This window comes from Mytilus edulis, chromosome 4 (assembly GCF_963676685.1).
Source record: "Mytilus edulis chromosome 4, xbMytEdul2.2, whole genome shotgun sequence".
In the NCBI taxonomy this organism is placed as follows: Eukaryota; Metazoa; Mollusca; class Bivalvia; order Mytilida; family Mytilidae; genus Mytilus; species Mytilus edulis.
Window position 1 is genome coordinate 1 of NC_092347.1, and position 17206 is coordinate 17206.

The window sequence follows — 17206 nt, forward strand, 5'->3', positions numbered from 1 at the left end:
GAAAAGCAAATGCCATTCCAATTGCTAATGCTCACCGCGTACCAACAAGGGGTAGTGGACCCAAACCAATTATTGTTCGATTAATCCACTATGGAGATAAACAACTCATTATGTCCAGTGCCCACAATTTAAAAGGTAGTCAAATTCGTATTCTAGATGATCTACCCGTATCCATGAAAGAGGAAAGATTCCTTCTGTCTCACGTAGCCTACAAAATACGCAAAAAAGAAAAATTGCAGACACGTATTCGAGATGTCGGGGCACATATGACACTTGAAACCCGTAAAAATAGAGGGGAACCATGGAGCACAAGAGAATGATCAGCGATACAAAACAATATATACCTTTTTCTAATAATTTACATGTCTTTATACAAAATTTTACTTGTAAAACAATAAGCCATTGCCATAGTTATTTGTTTAAATACATACATGTACATGTATAACCTTTTTCTTCGTCATATTTTCACAGATACCATTAATAAATTGATACCAAATTGTAAGTATAGAACAGGGAATTTCATTCCAGCTTTATAATCTATTTATGCAAATACTTAATTTTTGGTTTGTGTTTTTTTTTATTTTTTTATTTTTTTTTTATTTTGTTATTTGCTTTTTATTACTTTAGTTTTGCTTGTTCTCTATGCTTTCTTGCATGATTATCTGCAATATATTGGCAGACACATATCAATGTAAATGCTAATTCTGATTTATATATATACATATACTCATTTTCCAATTTGCTGAGTTAAAATTTTTGCCTTTATTATTCATTTATATGTTTATTCTCTGCTGCTTATACATGCATAGTTATTTATAATTTTGCTATTGCTAGTTATTTACTTTTATTCTGAACTGCTATAATGTGCTTAATGCTGTGGTTGCTATATGCTTTACTTTATTTTATCAAATACAGACTGACACAAATGAGTTGAAGTTAGAATATGTAAAGGACAGACCACTTTTAAAGTGATGTTTATTTCAAATTTAAGAATGAGACGCTTGTTTAAAATTATCTTTCCTTGGTTGTGTTTATGGTACATGTACATTATAATGAAATGACTTTACTGTAGTAAGTTTTACACAATCTTTGCTGAAACTTACTCATTAATAAGATATGCATACACACACTCAGAATGTGCAGTCTGTGTTTGACTGTTAGATAGTTTTGTTAGTTTTCAAGATATATTGATCATGCGTTAATTTGATTTACACTGTGATACAAAAGTTTTGCTACATATATATAGTGACACTACATTTGAAGTCAGTCAGAGTTTTTAATTTTTTGAAATCATCTCTCAACTACGCACTGTTCTTTTAAGCAAGAAATATTAATATTTAGATAAATCTTATATATTTACAACTGCACCTCATAATATCATAAAGAATATTGATCTTTAATGGTACAAATGTATCAGAGATATATTGAGTATAAAACATCTCTGCCTTCTTAAATAGACATAGGATTATATAAATCTGTGTATTTGACTTGGGAGTTTTAATACATAAATACAAAGGACAAACACAGAAATTCCAATATCTACATGTAGTCAATTGAACAACTCTGACAGTCTTGAAATATTGTACATAATAAGCTTATTTAGAATGCATCTAATAGTTCATTTAACTAAAACTGTTTTTCAAAATGAATGAACGCGTTATAAAGACAACATCTTATGATAAAAATATTGACAAATCTGACTGGATCAGATTTGAAGGCAGAACAATGGACATTTGTATACTTGTGCTTCTTGTGTGATCTTTTCTTTTTTGCCATAACCACATACAATGGAAAAGTATCTGTGTGTGTTCGAAAGAATGACAGTAAGAAAATTAAATGTAATATGAAATTATAGGAATGAAATAATCTTTCAAAATATGTACATAACATGAACTATACAGATATTCACTGTTGGGTGCTCAAATTAAATATCCATCTGAATCCAATGTATTTATTGAAATTTCTTCTGAGTTATCTCCCATAGACCATTTAGAGTGACTATCCTATACAACAACAGTGAATGTCTCAGAGTGCAAATTTAGTATTTGATTTTAATGTTGGACTTTGTCTTGCTATTGTATTTTATGTTTTCTTATATATGTATTTATTGTAAATTACAAATATGTCTTAAGGTTTCACAGATCTGGAAAAACTATACAGTTTTAAAGGAAAAGAACTTTAAAAGTCCCTTGATTCCACAAATTTCATGGTATATTTATGTATACTCACTAATCATTAGAGTTATAAATATTGATAAAGCTAAACGCATGCATGAAGGGTGATATTCTTAAAATAATTTCTTATAATTGTCAAGGTCTGTATACAAAGGAGAAACGGAGAGATGTTTTGAACTATTTAAAGTCGAAGAATTTTAATGTATATTGTCTTCAGGACACACATTTTACAGAACAAGATGAATTAAATATTAAAAATCAGTGGAAGGGAGAATGCCTTTTCAATTCATTTACATCCAATCAGAGAGGGGTGGCCATCTTTTTTAATGAAAACTTTGATCTTCAAATTCACAAAGTTAAAAAAGATGAGGGTGGAAATCTTCTTGGATTGGACATTACAATTGAAGAACAAAGAATTACTTTAGTAAATATTTATGGGCCAAATGTAGACACTCCTTGCTTTTATCAAAAGGTGGCTGACATTATTGAGGAATTTGATAACCAATCTTGTATTCTTTGTGGAGATTTTAACCTCATTCAAAGTTTTAATCTTGATACCCATAATTATGTTAATATCAACAACCCAAAGTCTAGAGAAAAAGTATTACAGCTTATGGAAGACTTTAATCTAGTTGATCCATTTAGAGAATTATACCCCAATCTGAAAAGATTTACTTGGAGGAAAAAAAAACCCTTTAAACAATCTCGTTTAGATTTTTTTCTGATTTCTGATAATATTTTTCACTTTGTTAATGATGTTAAAATTGATAATAGTTACAGGTCTGATCATTCACCTGTGGTCTTTTCTTTCAAGATTAATGAATTTATAAAAGGCAGAGGCCTTTGGAAGTTTAATAATTCTCTTCTTCATGATACTGACTATGTTAAAGAGATAAAAAACCTCATAAATATAGTAAAAGAACAATATGCCGTCAAGATATATAGAGATGAAAATTTACAAAATATTGACAACTCTGAAATTGAATTTACTGTTGATGACCAGTTATTTTTAGAAACTCTACTCACAGAAATACGTGGCAAAACTATTTCATATGCCTCTTATAAAAAAAAGGCGGGTATAAAAATTGAAAATGAAATTATTTCAAAATTAAAACAATTAGAAGAAAATGCTCTAACAGTAGAAAATCTGGAAGAGATTGATCAGAAAAAAGCAGAACTTAAAATGTATAGACAAAAGAAGGTTCAGGGACAATATGTTAGGTCAAGAAGTCAGTGGATTGAAGAAGGAGAAAAACCTACTAATTTTTTTTTAAATCTAGAGACTAGAAATTATATTAATAAGACTATTCAAAAACTTACTTTAGAAAATGGTGTTATAGTGGAGGAACAAAAAGAAATCTTAAATCAGACAAAGGTGTTTTATGAAAAACTTTATAGAAAACAAGATTGTTTAAAAAAGGTTGATTTAACACGGGAATGTTGTTATGACGAGATACCAAAGCTTAGCGAGGATGAAAAGCAATTATTGGAGGGAAATATTAATTTTTCTGAATTAACTGCAGCATTAAAGAGGATGAAAAATAACAAAAGTCCTGGATCTGATGGTTACACTGCAGAATTTTTTAAAATTTTTTGGATTGATATTGGTAAATTTGTCCTTAGATCTATAAATTTTGGGTATGGGAAGGGCCAAATGTCTGTCACCCAGAGGCAGGGAGTGATTACATGTATTCCAAAAGATGGTAAACCAAAACAATTTCTTAAAAATTGGAGACCTATTACTTTACTTAATTCTACATATAAATTGGCATCAAGCTGTATAGCAGAGAGAATAAAATCTGTTTTGTCAAAATTAATAAGCTCGGATCAAACTGGTTTTGTTCCAGGTAGATATATAGGCGAAAATTGTCGATTGATATATGATATTCTACATTTTACTGAAGAAAATAATATTCCAGGAATTCTCCTGCTGATTGATTTTGAGAAGGCATTTGATTCCATATCTTGGTCATTTCTTTATGATACATTAAGATATTTTAATTTTGGTGAATCTGTTATATCCTGGGTTAAAACCTTCTATAACAATATAACAGCTGCGGTGACACAAAACTGCTGTCTGTCAGAATTCTTCACTATAGAGAGAGGCTGTAGACAGGGAGATCCTTTATCCCCTTATATTTTCTTGCTATGTGCAGAAATATTAGGCATTTTGGTAAGAAATAGTAGGGAGATAAAGGGTATTACTATAGATGATACAGAGTTTGTACTTTCTCAATATGCAGATGATACATCCTTGATATTAGATGGCTCGCCAGAATCGCTCGATGCATCTCTTCGTGTTCTCCAATTGTATGCTGAAATCTCGGGACTTAAGATAAATATAGAAAAAACAAGTGTTATTTGGATAGGTAGCAAAAAACATAGTCAGGATCAAATTTGTGTAAAGTGGGGATTGAAATGGGGCTCCAGTACATTTAAACTACTTGGAATTACTTTTTCAGTCGACCTAGATAGAATGATTAATTTAAATTATAGGCCAGTTTTAGATAATATAGACAACACTTTGAAAAAATGGTCAAAACAGTATCTCACCCCCTTTGGAAAGATTACCATTTTAAAAACTTTGGTCATAGCTAAATTAAATCATCTGTTTCTATCTATCCCTAGTCCAGATGAGAATATGTTACTTAATTTAACAAATAAAATGTATGCTTTTATCTGGGATAATAAACCAGATAAGGTCAAGCGAGATCTTTTATGTCAAGATTATTATAAGGGTGGTTTAAAAATGCTAAATTTAAAAGCATTTATACAGGGACTAAAACTTACATGGGTGAGACGTTTGTATAATTCGAATTCAAAGTGGGTGAGATTAGTCTCTATTGTGGAGCAAATAAATTTTATTGAAATAAGTTATATTGGGCCTATTAAAAGGTCATCAAATAAATTTTGGCAAGAAGTTTTTGATGCTTGGAAAACCCTTAATCAAATTAGAAAACCAAGATGTATTGATGAAATTCTATCTTATTCTTTATGGGAGGTAGAAAACTTTAAAATTGGTGGTTCAAGAGTCTACTATAAAAACTGGGCAAATGCGGGAATTTGGACAGTGCAAGATTTGTTAGATGACCAGGGCAAAGTTATGTCATTTCAAAATTTCCAACAATTATATCAATTTAGGCCAAATATTTTACATTATTATGGAATAGCACACTCGCTTAATGAGTGGTTAAACACGATAAATATTGAAGTAAACGAGAGAAGAATTCATGCAATAATACCTTTTAACATAAGTATCTTTTTTGAATCAAAAAAAGGTTCAAAAGACATGTACAACATATTGAATGAAAAATATATTACATTTGCTGCAAAGGAAAAATGGGAGAACCATCTTAATATGACTGGTATTAACTGGAAAAAAATACACACTTCGTGTACAAAATATAGTAAAAGCACTAAGCTTAGCTGGTTCCAATATAGAATTATCCATAGAATTTTGGGAACTAATTCACTACTTTACAAGATGAAAATAAATAGTAACAACATGTGTACATTTTGTAAAGAAGGACCAGAGACCATAGAACATTTATTTTGGAGCTGTCCGATGGTCGCCAGTCTCTGGCATGCACTAAACATTTGGATTTTTGAAATGACAAATATTGAACTGCCTTTGAATATTATGATTATTTTATTTGGTATCTTAGAAAATGTTAAATTGAATTTTGTTAAAAATAAGATTATTCTTTTTTCAAAATACTACATCTACCGAACAAAACTACAAGAAGTTTTGCCAAATTTAAATGCTTTAAAAAACTATTTAAAGGAACACTTGAATTTAGAAAAATGCATTTCATTTAAAAACCTCTCTGTAGAGGAATATAACAAATACTGGAGTCCCTGGGCCCCTATCATAGAATAAATAATAAATGTTAAAATTTGATTGAAACACCACTTATGCATATCGCAAGAACAAGTAAGACTTCAATGTTATAAGATATTTATTTATTTTCAAGCTACTATTGCACCACCATATATATTCAATTGTTGTTTTATTATATAATACTTCTTTTGTGTTAAAATGCCATTCTGTACACCTTTGTTCATACATGTTGTGCTAGTCTATTTGTTACAATAAAGAAAATTCATTATAAAAAAAAAAATATTTACCTTTTATGTCGTCAATCTTTCTTACCAAAAACCCTTCTCGATCTGATTTACTATTTATATAATCTTCAATTTTTAATATTCTTCTATTTGATCTTCGCAAATCTACAAATTTCAGAATAAATCCTTTACTGCACTCATTCAAGTGTATAAATAAGAAATTTTAGATAGTCTTCACGGTGCTTGGACTCTTTACGTACATTATTATAAGCTTGTTATTTAAGTTAAATACATTCATCTCAAGGTTTATACATCGTGTACATAATACTTGTATCATAATTTCAAAAATTGGATACTCCGAGTTCCACATTTCTGATTAGATTAAAAAAGGACGAAAGATACCAAAGGGTATCAACTGAAAACAAACTGACAACGCCATGCCTAAAATGAATAAAGGAATACACAAAACCTAGTACAAAATGCATGGTTGGAAAGCGTTGTACAGAATTCCTTAACATAATGTTAACTACATTCAATTCTGGTAATATAGAACACCAACAGAGACCAAATAATCTATCTATACTCAAACGAAAAGTCGGAGTCAGTTAAATAATAAAATATTTCGTTGGTAAAGCTTACGCCATGTATCCAAAATGTCGACTGAGAAGTGATTAAAACAAAACATATTCATACAAAATCTGGTCTCAATTTTTTAATATAAATACCAAAAGCCTGCGTCCATTTGTAAAACAAACGAATGTTACTTACCTGTTTTAAGTAATTTATAATCCATAACACACACTATATAGAAGTGTCCTTTCTACTCATAACTTCCTTTAATTCGTCAGTTTGCACACGCACCCTTACCAGGCGTACATGCGCAAAGATGAAATTTTGTCTTAAACTTAACTGTAATCATACTGTTTACCGTTGACCTTATTCACAACCCTAATCCTTTACCGTCCAAGAATATTACCTTCAATCAACCTTACAATTAAACTACCATGATATACCCTAAAATTGACATTAACCTTCACCTTTTTCTTACCTTTAACCTTAACCTTAACCGTAACCTAAACATAAACCTTCACTTTCTCTTACCTTGAATTAACAAATAAGCTACCTCAACTATAAACAATACGTTTAAAACATACCTTCACTTTAACCTTAAACTTAAGCTTAACATTAACATTAATGTTAACCTAAACCTTAACTCTTTTATATCTTCAATTAACCTTAAAAAAGAGAGACGAATGATATCAGAGGGACAGTCCAACAAATAGATCGAAAATGAATTGAAAACGATTTTGCAAAATAAGAAAAACACCAATAGACCAATACTAGTTCACATAAGAGTACTTCCACCTGTGATCTGAATTTCAACTATCAATGCATAAACATTGAGGTAAAAGCATACCTTACCCTTAACCTCAACATTTACTTACACAATAACCTTAACTGAAACTTTGACATTTTTTAACCTTCAATTAATTTAAAGGCTACATCAATCTTAAAAATAAATTTCAATCGTTAATCTGAATTTTCAACTACCATTTATTCTTCTGACATAACTTCAATTTAACCTTTAACTAAATGTTAACTTCAACTATAATCTTAATTTTTACATTAACCTTAACCTAAACCTACACATTAAACTTATCTATCATTGAAATAACATCAAGGCTATCGCAAGCTTTTATCTGAATTTTCAACTATCAATTAACCATCTATGAACATTAATGTTACAAACATCTTTAATTTAACATTAACCTTAACCGGAACTTTTTTTTATTAACCTTGAATTTACCTGTACCTTTAATGTGAGTTGTTAACAAACCAACTAACCATCAAATAATAACTTAATACCTTTACCTGAACAGTAACCTCATCTTATAAAAATCCCTTGCAAATGAAATTCAAAAGGCCATGACTTATTATGCAAAGGCTTCTCAAAATAATTCGACCAGTAATAAGCAAGGAAAAAACAATAAACCAACTTCAATAGCCAGAAAATCACCCTATGGCAAAATACCCTAAAGGGTTTGATATTCTGTGAGCATCACGCAAGGGTGCCAAAATGTAAGATATTGCTTATTATAAAGCTAAGGTACCCGGTTAGATTCCTACATCCAATTTTTGGACAATCGTAAGTTAAAACACTATTGTTGTCCGACTGCTACCCTATATATCTAAGAGGAAAACGCTAATATTTAACATATTGACCCAGGACTATTTTAACCTATAGACTAAGTTTATTCTGTCATAGGTTCAAACCAGGTGTAAATATCATAACAATGGTCGTTCTAGCTAGTAAAATCAATACAACGCTTTGGGTCTCTGCTGCACGCCTGTTACCTTAGTAATCGTTTGTTGTACAATGACAAGGCAAAGTAATTTTTTTTTATTCTTACCATACCCGTCTGTCAAAAGAAGAACACAATAAAAATAAGTTGGTTTCTGGTGTCTGTTGCAAAAAATAGCTAAGGAAATCAATATCCCTGCAAATGTTGGTGATATGATCTCCTACGACCTTTCCTGCTTTACAAATGTTCACATTGCAGCCATCAACGCCGATATTCAGTCCACAAGCCCGTGTGCGTTATGAAGGATTAGAGATCACTATTTTTAAAAGGGATGATTGATTTATAATTACGCATAATATAACTACTAGCATTCTGTACAATAAAAAACATAAGGCAATGATCATACGTAAGATCGAGATGACAATATCAAAATTTTAATTTTGATGACATCATGAGATTACACTAGATGTTGCGTCTCGCATGGTTTTGACGAATTCCTGACTGTGTGTATGTATGTGTGTATGTTCGTACGTTTGTATGTGTCTTTGTTTTTTGTAGGTGTGCATTTTACATGCATGTTTGTATGTTTATCATATAATTATAGAAAATAATGATATAAGTGTACCCCATGATAAAACAAATTTGTTCATATATTTATTTATCAAATTTGAAGAATTGCCTTACCCATGTGATATGACTTCTGTTATCTACTGCCTACTGTTTATATCATCTGCTTCTGTTTTAAATCAACCGCTTCGGCTTATTATCGCATGCGTTGCTGTAACGTATCGCATGACATTTTGATGTCATTCAGTAAATTCCGGAAAATATACCTAAATGGTACGTTTGTATGTGTAAAACATAACAAGATTTAACAAAAAGAAATCATTAGGTATAAAGAAATTATACTATTAAGAAATGCAAAACATATATTACAACAAAAGCATTTTAAGAATAGTCTTTGTTAGTATGTATTCTGTTGACGTTTATGATAAAAAGAACAACATATCATTTTTCATATCAGACCCTCTATCAGTCAATCCGGCTCTTAGGCTAATGTCATGACCTAAGGCTGATAAGAGGTCTGAAATTAAAAATGCCAAGTTATAATCTATATTTATATGCGTATATGTGAGTATGCGTGTAGGTTCCAAGAACTATTTAACGTCGTTCAATGTCATGCAGCTAACAAATTTGGTTTCACTCTTGTTTACACAGACACATGAACACATCAATAATAAAAGTAAAAAAATCGATCCAATGTTCATACCTGACTCGGACCGTTTAAGGCTTATACATCATATAAACCAAATGACATGGATGCGCATAAGCAGTGACTCTAGGTGTCATACCACCAATTAAAAGTCCCTATCTGTTCAACCAAATTTTGCAATTTTCACAGCTTTCTAAATATTTTACCTTAAGTTTAACTTCATAGAAACTAGGTATATCCTGAATTGTACAGGTGTCACCTTTCTGCATGCCAATTTTCAACATACATTCAAAATCATATAAGAAAGCAGAGAGCTTCCGAAAGGAGGTACCACTAAAAATAACCCCTGGTTTTCTGGAAATCTTAAATTAGTATACTATGGAGCGCATTAATCCTCAATTTTTAATGCAAACTCATAGACAGGTAAATTTTGGCTCAAAATGGTCTTAATATATTTCCCTTTCAACAAAACTTTCATTTCTGCAAATTTGTTGTTTAGTTTAGGTGAACAATGACATCAAATGCACTATTTTTTGTCCGAGTAGGCCTACTTTCACATACGTTCTAAATTTGAGGGAGTAATTGGTGGTATGACACCTAAATGTAACTCCTTCAGTACACAATGTCACTCAGAGCTGAAGAATATACATTATGAAAAGATATCATTAACCTTTTCAAAATGGTGACTCTGTACAATCCTTTTAATTACGGTAGGTGTGTATGAGCCGCTTGCCTTGCACGTACCACCACACCACCTTATGTCCTCCAGACCTCAGACATATATAATGCACATACATCTTATAAGCCATTTTTTAATGTAGCTCTGCTCTTTGGTTACATATGTTTATAACATATATTATGCAAATAACATGAGTGCGCATGATAATCGCCTCTGTATATGCGTAGGTCGCTATGCTTATGTCGTCTGCAGATATAAGTCCATGTATGTATGTATAAAATTGATAATGCATGTCTGTCTGTTTTTGAGTCTGTGTGTCTGTCTGTCTGTATGTAAGTATTATTTACGGTGACCTATAGTTGTTAATGTCTGTTTCATTTTGGTCTATTGTGGATAGTTGTCTCATTGGCAATCATACCACATCTTCTTTTTTATATATGTATGTGTGTATTTATAGAAGAAAGAAGATGTGGTATAATTGCCAATGAGACAACTATCCACAAAAGACCAAAATGACACAAACCTTAACGACTATAGGTAACCGTACGGCCTTCAACAATGAGCAAAGCCCATACCGTATAGTCAGCTATAAAAGGCCCCGATAAGACAATGTAAAACAATTGAAACGAGAAAACTAACGGCCTCATTTATGTGAAAAAAAAATGTATGTATGTATGTATGTATGTGTGTATGTATGTATGTATGTATGCATGTATGTATGTGTGTGTGTGTATGTATGTATGTATGTATGTATGTATTTATGTATGTATGTACATGGAGTATGCATGTATTTTATCATCGGTATAAAGACATCATTCGTAAATGTAGCTCAACATGCAGACTTCTAATACGTTCAGGTATTTCACATCCAATTTTTTATGGTAATATTCTTTATAAAGCACAAAGGTGTCAGTATTCACCTCAGAAACTTACAAAACCTTTGAATAGACTTATTAAGAAGGGATATAATTACAATACTGTTGTCAAGTCATTAAAGATTGCATATTTTGGCGTTAATATTGAGTCACTGATAAGGTCTTTGCATCGGAACTAAACACATTATTTTTTTTTTTTAAACAGTTGTTGGCATGACACGGGTTATGTTCTTCTCATATATGTTATGATGGTATGATACTAAACCCCTAACGGGAAGGATTGTTCCTGATGTTCATATGATGAAATCATAATCTTTCAGTCAGTTTAATTGAAGTCTGGAGCTGGCATGTCAGTTAACTGCTAGTAGTCTGTTGTTATTTATGTATTATTGTCATTTTGTTTATTTTCTTTGGTTACATCTTCTGACATCAGACTCGGATTTCTCTTGAACTGAATTTTAATGTGCGTATTGTTATGCGTTTACTTTACTACATTGGTTAGAGGTATAGGGGGAGGGTTGAGATCTCACAAACATGTTTAACCCCGCCACATTTTTGCGCCTGTCCCAAGTCAGGAGCCTCTGGCCTTTGTTAGTCTTGTATTATTTTAATTTTAGTTTCTTGTGTACAATTTGGAAATTAGTATGGCGTTCATTATCACTGGACTAGTATATATTTGTTTAGGGGCCAGTTGAAGGACGCCTCCGGTTGCGGGAATTTCTCGCTACATTGAAGACCTGTTGGTGACCCTCTGTTGTTGTTTTTTTTATTTGGTCGGGTTGTTGTCTCTTTGACACATTCCCAATTTCCATTCTCAATTGTATGTATGTATGTATGTATGTATGTATGTATGTATGTATGTATGTATGTATGTATGTATGTATGTATGTATGTATGTATGTATGTATGTATGTATGTATGTATGTATGTATGTATGTATGTATGTATGTATGTATGTATGTATGTATGTATGTATGTATGTATGTATGTATGTATGTTTTTTTGTTTGTTTGTTTGTTTGTTTGTTTGTATGTGTGTATGTATGTATGCATGTATGTAGGTATGTATGTATGTATGTATTTATGTATGTATGTATTTACATTATTTCTAATATTTTCGTTACGTACTATGACGTCATGTAGCTCAAAAATCGTATCGCCATTTTACTCTAAAATTTATGCACATGCGCAAATACAACAAAGTCACTTGAATTTTATTTTCTGGGTTCATTTCATATCACCCAGGTTTATACTAAAAACAAATTATCTCCCTTAGTGCAACTCAGTTGCAGTCTAGTAAAAACCCCCTAACCCTAACCCTAACCCTAACCCTAACCCTAACCCTAACCCTAACCCTAACCCTAACCCTAACCCTAACCCTAACCCTAACCCTAACCCTAACCCTAACCCTAACCCTAACCCTAACCCTAACCCTAACCCTAACCCTAACCCTAACCCTAACCCTAACCCTAACCCTAACCCTAACCCTAACCCTAACCCTAACCCTAACCCTAACCCTAACCCTAACCCTAACCCTAACCCTAACCCTAACCCTAACCCTAACCCTAACCCTAACCCTAACCCTAACCCCTAACCCTAACCCCTAACCCTAACCCTAACCCTAACCCTAACCCTAACCCTAACCCTAACCCTAACCCTAACCCTAACCTAACCCTAACCCTAACCCTAACCCTAACCCTAACCCTAACCCTAACCCTAACCCTAACCCTAACCCTAACCCTAACCCTAACCCTAACCCTAACCCTAACCCTAACCCTAACCCTAACCCTAACCCTAACCCTAACCCTAACCCTAACCCTAACCCTAACCCTAACCCTAACCCTAACCCTAACCCTAACCCTAACCCTAACCCTAACCCTAACCCTAACCCTAACCCTAACCCTAACCCTAACCCTAACCCTAACCCTAACCCTAACCCTAACCCTAACCCTAACCCTAACCCTAACCCTAACCCTAACCCTAACCCTAACCCTAACCCTAACCCTAACCCTAACCCTAACCCTAACCCTAACCCTAACCCTAACCCTAACCCTAACCCTAACCCTAACCCTAACCCTAACCCTAACCCTAACCCTAACCCTAACCCTAACCCTAACCCTAACCCTAACCCTAACCCTAACCCTAACCCTAACCCTAACCCTAACCCTAACCCTAACCCTAACCCTAACCCTAACCCTAACCCTAACCCTAACCCTAACCCTAACCCTAACCCTAACCCTAACCCTAACCCTAACCCTAACCCTAACCCTAACCCTAACCCTAACCCTAACCCTAACCCTAACCCTAACCCTAACCCTAACCCTAACCCTAACCCTAACCCTAACCCTAACCCTAACCCTAACCCTAACCCTAACCCTAACCCTAACCCTAACCCTAACCCTAACCCTAACCCTAACCCTAACCCTAACCCTAACCCTAACCCTAACCCTAACCCTAACCCTAACCCTAACCCTAACCCTAACCCTAACCCTAACCCTAACCCTAACCCTAACCCTAACCCTAACCCTAACCCTAACCCTAACCCTAACCCTAACCCTAACCCTAACCCTAACCCTAACCCTAACCCTAACCCTAACCCTAACCCTAACCCTAACCCTAACCCTAACCCTAACCCTAACCCTAACCCTAACCCTAACCCTAACCCTAACCCTAACCCTAACCCTAACCCTAACCCTAACCCTAACCCTAACCCTAACCCTAACCCTAACCCTAACCCTAACCCTAACCCTAACCCTAACCCTAACCCTAACCCTAACCCTAACCCTAACCCTAACCTATTGGAGTTTCGTATTAAGTTTTTCACGAACTTCTTAAAAGAAAGAGTTTTGTAGGGATGGGGGTCAGGTTATGATGTTTGAAAAAAAAAAAAAAAAAAAAAATTTATATAACACAAACGTTTGTTCAGTGAGGTAGGAAAGTGCGGCCGTAAACTTCAGTGATACCAATAAGTTTTCATCCTTTAGATCGCCTTTCCATCTTTTAGGAACAGTTAACTTTATGAAAATATCTCTATTCAAATCCATTCTACATCTGTTTGAAGATTGGGGTCAAAGGCACTTTTCATACTCTGTACTTAGAAATATTTTTTGAAATTTCTGACGCATGCGCAGTCACAAAAAAGGGCAGACATGCGCAGAAGTGACAATGGGCACCTCACTAACCCTCGTCAAAGTACACTACCCTGTCCCAATCATGACCCTAATCCGTACCCTAACCCTAACCCTGACCCTAACCCTGACCCTAACCCTGACCCAAACCCTGACCCTTACCCTAACCCTAACACTGACCCTAACCCAAACACTAACCATGACCCTAACCCTAACCCTTACCCTAACCCTAACCCTAACCCTGACCTTAACCCAAACACTAACCCTAACTCAAACCCCAAATGTGTTTAAATTGTTGTTTTGGAGGCCTAGCTTTATCTCGGAAAGGATAAGTCTAGGAGGGTAACCGATTGGATTTTCGTATTAAGTTTTTTCACGAACTTCTCAAAAATCAGAGTTTTGGAGGGATGGGGGGTCAGGTTATGGTTTTTGGTACTTTTCATAGTCGATCTTTTCAATATTTCAACATGATCCTATGCTTCGTTCGGCTTGATGTTAAAAAATCGGCCCCGTTAGGGGTAGTACTTTTCGACAATTAAGCCCCTGGTAAAGACCGCAAGTCTTTATCTTTTGTAGTTTACGAGTTGGTGTTAATTTCGGGGTTAGGCTTTACTCTCGCACAAACGTTTCTTCAGTGAGGTCGGAAAGTGCGGTCGTACACTTCAGTGATACCAATAAGTTTTCATCCTCTAGATCGCCATATCATCTTTTAGGAACAGTTAATTTTAAGAAGATATCTCTATTCAAATCCATTCTACATCTGTTTGAAGATTGAAGTCAAAGGCACTTTTCATACTCTGTACTTAGAAATATTTTTAAATAACCCAAACCCAAACACTAACACTAACACTTACCCTAACCTAAACACTAACCCTAACCCTAACCCTAACCCTTCTCACGCATGCGCAGTCACAAAAAAGGTCAGACATGCGCAGAAGTGAAAAAGGTCATCTCACAAATCTCGTCAAAGTATACTACCATGTCCCTGACCTTGACCCTTACTCAAAACCTAACCCTAACCCTGACCCAAACCCTTAATTAGGGTTAACCCTAACCCTTAATTAGGGTAACCCTAACCCAAACCCTTAATTAGGGTAACCCTAACCCAAACTCTAATTAGGGTTAACCCTAACCCTTAATTAGGGTAACCCTAACCCAAACCCTTAATTAGGGTTTAGGTTAGGGTTAGGGTTTAGGTTAGGGTTAGTGTTAGTGTTTGGGTTAGGGTTTGGGTCAAACACTTACCCTAACCCAAATCCCAAATGTGTTAAAATTGTTGATTTGGAGGCCTTACTTTATCTCGGAACGGGTAAGTCTAGAAGGATAACCTATTGGATGATGTTTGAAAAAAAAAAAAAAAAAAATATATATAACACAAACGTTTGTTCAGTGAGGTAGGAAAGTGCGGCCGTAAACTTCAGTGATACCAATAAGTTTTCATCCTTTAGATCGCCTTTCCATCTTTTAGGAACAGTTAACTTTATGAAAATATCTCTATTCAAATCCATTCTACATCTGTTTGAAGATTGGGGTCAAAGGCACTTTTCATACTCTGTACTTAGAAATATTTTTAAATAACCCAAACCCAAACACTAACACTAACACTTACCCTAACCTAAACACTAACCCTAACCCTAACCCTAACCCTTCTCACGCATGCGCAGTCACAAAAAAGGTCAGACATGCGCAGAAGTGAAAAAGGTCATCTCACAAATCTCGTCAAAGTATACTACCATGTCCCTGACCTTGACCCTTACTCAAAACCTAACCCTAACCCTGACCCAAACCCTAACCCAAACCCTTAATTAGGGTTAACCCAAACCCTTAAATAGGGTTAACCCAAACCCTTAATTAGGGTTAACCCTAACCCTTAATTAGGGTAACCCTAACCCAAACCCTTAATTAGGGTTAACCCTAGCCCAAACCCTTAATTAGGGTTAACCCTAACCCAAACCCTTTAATAGGGTTTACCCTAACCCAAACCCTGAATTAGGGTTAACCCTAACCCAAACCCTTAAATAGGGTTAACCCTAACCCAAACCCTTAAATAGGGTTTAAGTTAGGGTTAGGGTTTAGGTAAGGGTTAGTGTTAGTGTTTGGGTTAGGGTTAGGGTTAGTGTTTAGGTTAGTGTTAGTGTTAGTGTTAGTGTTAGTGTTAGGGTTTGGGTTAGTGTTTAGGTTAGAGTTAGTGTTTAGGTTAGGGTTAGGGTTAGGGTTAGGGTTAGGGTTAGTGTTTAGGTTAGGGTTAGTGTTAGGGTTAGTGTTAGGGTTAGTGTTAGGATTTGGGTTAGTGTATAGGTTAGGGTTAGTGTTAGTGTTTGGGTTAGGGTTTGGGTCAAACACTTACCCTAACCCAAATCCCAAATGTGTTAAAATTGTTGATTTGGAGGCCTTACTTTATCTCGGAACGGGTAAGTCTAGAAGGATAACCTATTGCAGTTTCGTATTAAGTTTTTCACGAACTTCTTAAAAGAAAGAGTTTTGTAAAGAGGAAATCAATATAGTTAAAAAGAAAAAAAAAAACTTTAAGAAGATATCTGTATTCAAATTCATTCTACATCTGTTTGAAGATTGAAGTCAAAGGCAATTTTCATACTCTGTACTTAGAAATATTTTTTGAAATTTCTAACTCTAACCCTAACCCAAACCCTAACCCTAACCCTAACCCTAACCCTAACCCTAACCTTAACCCTAACCCTTCTCACGCATGCGCAGTCACAAAAAAGGTCAGACATGCGCAGAAGTGAAAAAGGTCATCTCACAAATCTCG